Raw genomic sequence first — 7,161 nt, 5'->3', positions numbered from 1 at the left:
AAGAGCACTGACTGCTCTTCCAGAGGTCCTGAGTTCAATTCCCAGCAACCACATGGTGGCTCACAACCATCTGTAATGGGATCTGATGCCCTCTTCTGAAGAGAGCAATCGTGTTCTCACATACATAAAATAAATAAATCTTAAAAAAAGAGATTATAATCATAAGATTTTATTATCATATCATATAATCACATATTAGCATATAATCAACACAGTTATATGGTCAAAGGATTTCAATAGCTGGTGTAAATGACAATGGCTAATATAGGTTCTCACTTCTTATTTTTCACAAACCCGTTCCCTCTATCCCATTTATTCCATTTTGCTCCTCCTAAAGAGCTAAAGAGTAGGGATTAGAGATATGGCTCAGTGATTAAGAGTACCAGCTGCTCTTCCTAGAGGTCCTGAGTTCAATTCTCCAGTAGCCACATAGTGGCTTACAATTATCTATAATGAGTTCTGATGCCCTCTTCATGCATGCAGGTGTACATGCAGATAAAGCACTCATACATAAAATAAATAAATCTTTAAAGGGGGGGAAGAGTTGGGAATGAAATCCAGAGCTTCTGATTCTTTGTTTTATTAGCTGTACCTTTCCTTCAATTATTGTAGCAGCCTCATGTACACTAAATTTCCACTTATTCACAGGTAAACTTCCCACCCACTTCAGAGAACACTTACATTGGGATGCATTGGGTATGCTCTCACACTCAGAACACATACTGCTCCCTTACAAGATGACCCTTTTAGATGAGGAATTTCTTTTCCAAGTGACCTTCCCCATCAGTTTGTCTAGGGTCATGAGATACCTATATCTTGTCTCTGACTGTGTCAGTGAGACAAAGGGTATACTAGCAGTGTTGCTTTTCTTTGGGTGAGAAGAGTGGCCTCTTTCACTTCCCACCAATGGATTGTACAAAGGCCTGTAAGCAAGACTTGCAGTGCCCTGTCAGAGAGCACAGAGCACCAGTAGTTATAACTTCATGCCTCTGGGAGGTTATTTTTCAGGATGAGATACCACCAAGCTCCTTGTTCCAGTTTTAGTGGCTGTGGGTGGGGCTGTTGACCATGTTCAGGATGATGATCATGGATTTCAGATAAGGAGAGTGACAGCAGAAGACTCCATTTACAACTTGTGGTAGTTTGAATGAAAATGGTCCCCATAGTCATGTAAAGAGAGGCACTATTTGTAGATGAGGCCTTGCTAATGTAGGTGTAGCCTTGATGGAGGAAGTGTATAATTGAAGGTGATCTTTGAGGTTTCAAATACTCAATCCAACCTCAGTGTCACTCTCTCTTCCTGCTGATCTGATCTGAATATAGAACGCTCAGCTTCTTCTCCAGCACCATGTCTGAATGTACGTACAATGTGCTTCCTGCTATGGTGATAAGAAACTAAACCTCTGCTGGAGAGATGGCTCAGCAGTTAAGAGCACTGACCGCTCTTCCAGAGGTCCTAAGTTCAATTCCCCGCAATCACATGGTGGCTCACAACCATCTGTAATGGGATCTGATGCCCTCTGCTGGAGTGTCTAAAGATAGCTACAGTGTGCTCATATACATATACATAAGATAAATAAATAATTTAAAAAAAACAAAAAACAAAACAAACAAACAAACAAAAGAAACTAAACCTCTGAACTTATAAGCCAGCCCCAATGGAATGGTTTTATTTGTTGTTGGTGGTGGTAGTGGTGGTTTTTTGTTTGTTTTTTAAAATAAGAGTTGTTGTAGTACATACAGATAAAAAAAAAAAAGAGTTGCTGTGGTCATGGGGTTTCCTTACAGAAATAGAAACCCTAACTAAGACACAATTCTTGGTTTTTTTTTGTTTTTGTTTTTGTTTTGAGACAGGGTTTCTCTGTGTAGCCCTGGCTGTACTGGAACTCACTCTGTAGATCAGGCTGGCCTCGAACTCAGAAATCTGCCTGCCTCTGCCTCCCAAGTGCTGGGATTAAAGGCATGTGCCACCACGTCTTGCAACACAATTCTTGTTGAAAAAGACATTTATTGGAAAGATTCGAGGGTTACTTTTAGAAGTGGGAAGGAGAGGATCTAGGCTTTCCTAAGAACAGAACCAACAGACATAAGAAGATGATAGTCCTTTTTCTTTATCATCTAGGACCACACAATTCCTGTGACATGTGCAGGATTCAGGGGACCCCATGAGTTCCTGTAAGCTTACAAACAAATTAGCTAGAGACACATTCTGCCTTCTGAGCAAGAATCCAGGTGGAGGCAAAGACAAGCATGTTTTAGGACATGTGGAGTTAGAGAGATAGCTTAGTGGTAAAGAGTACTAGATCCTCTTGTAGTGGACCTGGGTCCAATTCCTAGTACTCACATAGTGGCTTATATTGTAATTTCCCTCCCAGGGAATTCAATCTCTCTGGTCTCCACTGACATCAGGCACACATATGCCATACACACATGCAAAACACCCATACACATAAAATAAAATGGTTTAAAAAGATTTTGGCAGCCGGACGTGGTGGTGCACGCCTTTAATCCCAGCACTCGGGAGGCAGAGGCAGGCGGATTTCTGAGTTCGAGGCCAGCCTGGTCTACAGAGTGAGTTCCAGGACAGCCAGGGCTATACAGAGAAACCCTGTCTTGAAAAACCAAAAAGAAAGGGCTGGTGAGATGGCTCATCAGGTAAGAGCACCCGACTGTTCTTCTAAAGGTCCTGAGTTCAAATCCCAGCAACCACATGGTGGCTCACAACCATCCATAACAAGATCTGGCACCTTCTTCTGGAGTGTCTGAAGACAGCTACAGTGTACTTACTTACATGTAATAAATAAATAAATCTTAAAAAAAAAAAGATTTTGGCTCCCTCATTCCCGAAGAAGGTATACTTATAAAGTACATCCTCTTTCTTCTGCAGCAGTGGAAAAAGAATGTTGCTCCTGCAAGACTCTAGCTCTACCCCTGTTTTCATGTGATCCAGATATGCTTGGAAATGATACATATCAGTCTTATAACTTAATTGGGGGTCCCACAGAGAACAGATGATGAGTGTCTGAGAAGGACTACCCTCAATCCTTGTGTGGTCAGTGTTGGCTCATATGACTAAAACCTCTAGGCTTAGCTGGCTGGGTCCATCCTGAGGCAACCAGAACTTGTAACACATAGCCAAAAAATTCTGTTGAAATCGTTCACATTTATATTCACATTCTTCTCCCTCCCTGTGTATATTGACCTTAAATTCAAATGTCCACTGAGAAGGGAAGTACACTTTAGGCCAGATCCTTTTGGCTATAAAGGCACAGGAAGTTTTTGTTGTTTATTTCTTTAAAAATTTGTTTTAATAATTTTTATGTATATATGTGTCGGTCTGTGCATGTGTGAGTTTAGTTGCCTGGCAAGGCCATAAGACTATATTGGATTTCCTGCAGCTGGAGTTACAAGAGGTTGTGAACTGTCTGATGTGGGTACTGAGAACAGAATTCAGGCTCTCTAGAAGAGTAGCAAGTGCTCTTAACTGCAGAGTTCAAGATTTATTTTCTTTTTAATTATATGTTTGTGTGTGATTTTGTACATGTGAATGAAGTGTTCTCAGAGGGCAAAGTGGGTATGTGGATTTTGCTATGTAGCTCTAGCTGGCTTAATATTTTCTATGTAGTCCAGATTGGCCTCTAACTCATACCAATCCTCCTGATTCAGCTTCTCAAGTGCTGGGATTTACACTACCGTACTTGAACCTTGATGGTCTTCAGGGCAGAAGCTTTTGATCTTTCAGCATATTACTGAGTAGGACCAAGATCATCACCTACATCTGGAGCTGTTGGCAACCTACCTGCAGGATAAAAATAGAGGATGTTTGTAAGCTTAGCTTCAGCACAGGGTAGATCCCTAGATGGAGGAAGTGTGTCCATTTTCACTTTGATATATATCAATGGTGAGGAAGCTCCTCTGAACCCCCAGGAGCTGAGTTCACCTTCCCATAGCTTATGTAGAAGGCTGGGAAGTCCTAGAAAGACAGGAAGTTACCCTACAACTAGTCATGTCATATTCCTGGACCCTGGCAGAGCTTAGTCATTCACAGGACTCCCAGGGCTAAAGCTGAAGGTGGGCCAATATGCTCACATAGAAAGCAGCAGAGATTGTCACTGTCTCTAAGAATTAATAGGTGGATGTAGTAATAATTTTGGAATTTTGGTTACTTTAAAAACACAGAAGTAGCTGGGCAGTTGTGGTGAATGCCTCTAATCCCAGCATTTGGGAGGCAGAGGCAGGTGGATTTCTGAGTTTGAGGCCAGCCTGGTCTACAGAGTGAGTTCCAGGACAGCCAGGAAACCCTGTCTTGAAAAACAAAAACAAACAAACAAACAAAAACCACAGAAGTATTGTAAGAATATATTTTCATTTTAATCCCAAGTGTTGGGGATGTGGGCTGCTTCAAAGCAGCTGACTATGATATGCCTCATGCTCTAGCAGAGGCATAGTTTTTGCCAGCTGCAGATCGTTTCTGTTTGTGTGATGTTTGGAATTCTAGGAACTTTTCAGCGGGTATATAAATGCTCAAGCCTGGGAGTGTTGGTGAGTTGTTGGTGGCTGTTAATTGTTGTTGGTTTCGGTTTGTTAAATAGTCATGCTCAAAGAAGAAATAAGAAGAGATTAGATATCCCGACATTGAAGATCAAACTTGCTTCCTTAATCAGCAGGAAGTAGTGTAATGATAATTTTGACCTCCCTTTCCAATCCCTGATTTTGTTCAGGGATCTCTTTCCTTTCCTCTCTATTTTTTTCCTCTCTTTTCTACTGTGAGGGGGTTGAAAGGATGGATGAAAAAAAGAACCCACAAAGTAGTAAAAGTCCAATTACAGGTAGCTCAAAGAGCAAGATTGGAGCTGTCATATTTCTGAGAGCATAATTTTCAGAGACCTAGTAATATGATCAACAGTATGAATAAATATTTGACATGTGCTAGGCTGTTCCAAGTACTTCACTAGGACCCAATCTGTTCTTCCGTCAGCAGCACCCACCCACACTGTTGGTGCTAATGTTGACCTTTTTTTCCCCCTCAGGGAAGACATAAGGGAAACAGTATGCAGAAGGGTTAAATAGCTTGTTCCAAATTGCAAGGTGGCACATGCCAGAGGCAGAGTGTGATTCAAAGAATCTGGTGTCTGGGGCTGGACCCCGTGCTATCCTTGCCTCCGACTTTCCCCACCTACCCTTCTTGCCTCTCTCTCTCTCTCTCTCTCTCTCTCTCTCTCTCTCTCTCTCTCTCTCTCTCTCTCTCAGGTTCCTATATGAGCAGGCTTGCTTTGGAAGGAGTCACTGAGGAATCTGGCCATCAGATGAAAAATAGAGGAGGGTAAAAAGAGAAGCATCCTTTTCTTCTTGCTTCATCAGGATAAACTTTACAAATCAAAATGGACATCTTCCTTGAATTCCCATGAGCCCAGAGAGCAGTTCTCATTGATGTTTACAGATTTTGATGCAAAGCCACACCAATTCCTCAAAATATTCAGTGGTTTCTGAGGCATAGAAAAATAAAAATTTAGGGGCTGGGCATCTAACTTGGTGTTAGATTGCTTGCCTAGCACATGCAAGGTTCTGGGGTCCATCCCAGTACTGAAAAAAATCAGACATGTTATATCAGTACTTGGCAGGCAGAAGCAAGGACATTGTTGGAAATTATAGGCCATCTTTATCTACATAGTAAGTTCCAGATCAGCCAAGGCTATATAGCAAGACCCTGTCTCAAACAACAAAACAAAACAAAAACAAAAAACAAAAAACAAAAAAAACCCAACCTTTTTATGCAGCATAAGTTGGCCTTAAACTTATAATTGTCTGGTCTTAGCCTTATGATTGCTAGAATTAGTACCACAGTTCTGTACCTGGGTTCTGGATATGAGTATTTCTTTAGCTAGTTGCTTGTCTTTTCAACTAGATTGAGACTCACATTTGGTATCATTTCTGGCTTCCTGAATGCTAAGGCCACAAGTTTTCTCACTGGCAGAAAAATATGTTATAGTACCAGTAGAACAAAAGTTACATGGCTTCCCATCATAAGACTGGTCACTCTTAGTTTCTTTTTTCTGTGGTGCATGTGTTGTATTCTGCCTCAAGACCCTAATAGTTTTGGAGATCTGAGTATTGAAAGGAACTGTTCTCCTGTTAGCACATGCCTACCATCTCAACTCCATTGTAAAACCCAGCTGCACTGCATAGCTGTCAGCACCATCACAGCACTAGGCTCCTAGGTGCTCAGTTAGCAGGAACAGTGCCAGTATATCAGGGAGCGCACAACTGTGAGGTCACAGTGCTAACCTTCACTGTTAGCCCAGTGCATTTCCAGGCCACTGGAGCTGATTGGCTATGACCAAGTGGGTGACAGTACAAAACCCAATGCTGAAACACTAGCCTGCATGTGAATTGGAGGGTATTGTGAGCAGGCACAGGCAGGCCCAACATACTAGCAGAGTCCAACAGTGGGTAGAGAGCATCCAAGCTTCTGGTTCTATCTCCCTGCTGTTGGGTATTTCAGCTAATGTCATCTTTATTGGGTCCTGGGAGCCTCTTGCATTCCTGGCATCTGGGACTTCCTAGTGGTTCCCCCAAGTTCCCCATCCCCTACTGCGACTTATTTCTAGTTGTTCTTCTGGCCTTCTAGACTTCTGTCTCTTCCCATACCTGGTCCTGCCCACCCTGTTCCCTCCCTCACCCCTCTCCCACCTAGATCCCTCCTTCCCTCCCTCCCTTCGTCTGTCTCCCATGGTTATTTTGTTCCCCCTTCTAAGTGGGTTTGAAGCATCCACACTTTCACCTTCCTTCTTGTTAAGCGTCATGTGGTCTTTGAGTTATATCATGGGTATTCTGAGCTTTTGGGCTAGTATCTACTTATCACTGAGTACATAGCAAGTATGTCCTTTTGGGTCTCGGTTACCTCACTCAGGATGATATTTTCTAGTTCTAATCATTTGCCTGCAAAACTCATGATGTCCTCATTGTCTACAAAGTTCATGAAGTCATTTTATTTTTTTTCATAAATTCATTGTTTTTAATAGCTGAGTAGTGGGCTGGTGAGATGGCTCAGTAGGTAAGAGCACCCGACTGCTCTTCAGAAGGTCCAGAGTTCAAATCCCAGCAACCACATGGTGGCCCACAACCATCTGTAATGAGATCTGACGCCCTCTTCTGGAGTGT

Source organism: Mus pahari, chromosome X (assembly GCF_900095145.1).
Source record: "Mus pahari chromosome X, PAHARI_EIJ_v1.1, whole genome shotgun sequence".
Taxonomy (NCBI): domain Eukaryota; kingdom Metazoa; phylum Chordata; class Mammalia; order Rodentia; family Muridae; genus Mus; species Mus pahari.
This window is presented reverse-complemented; position numbering follows the sequence as displayed.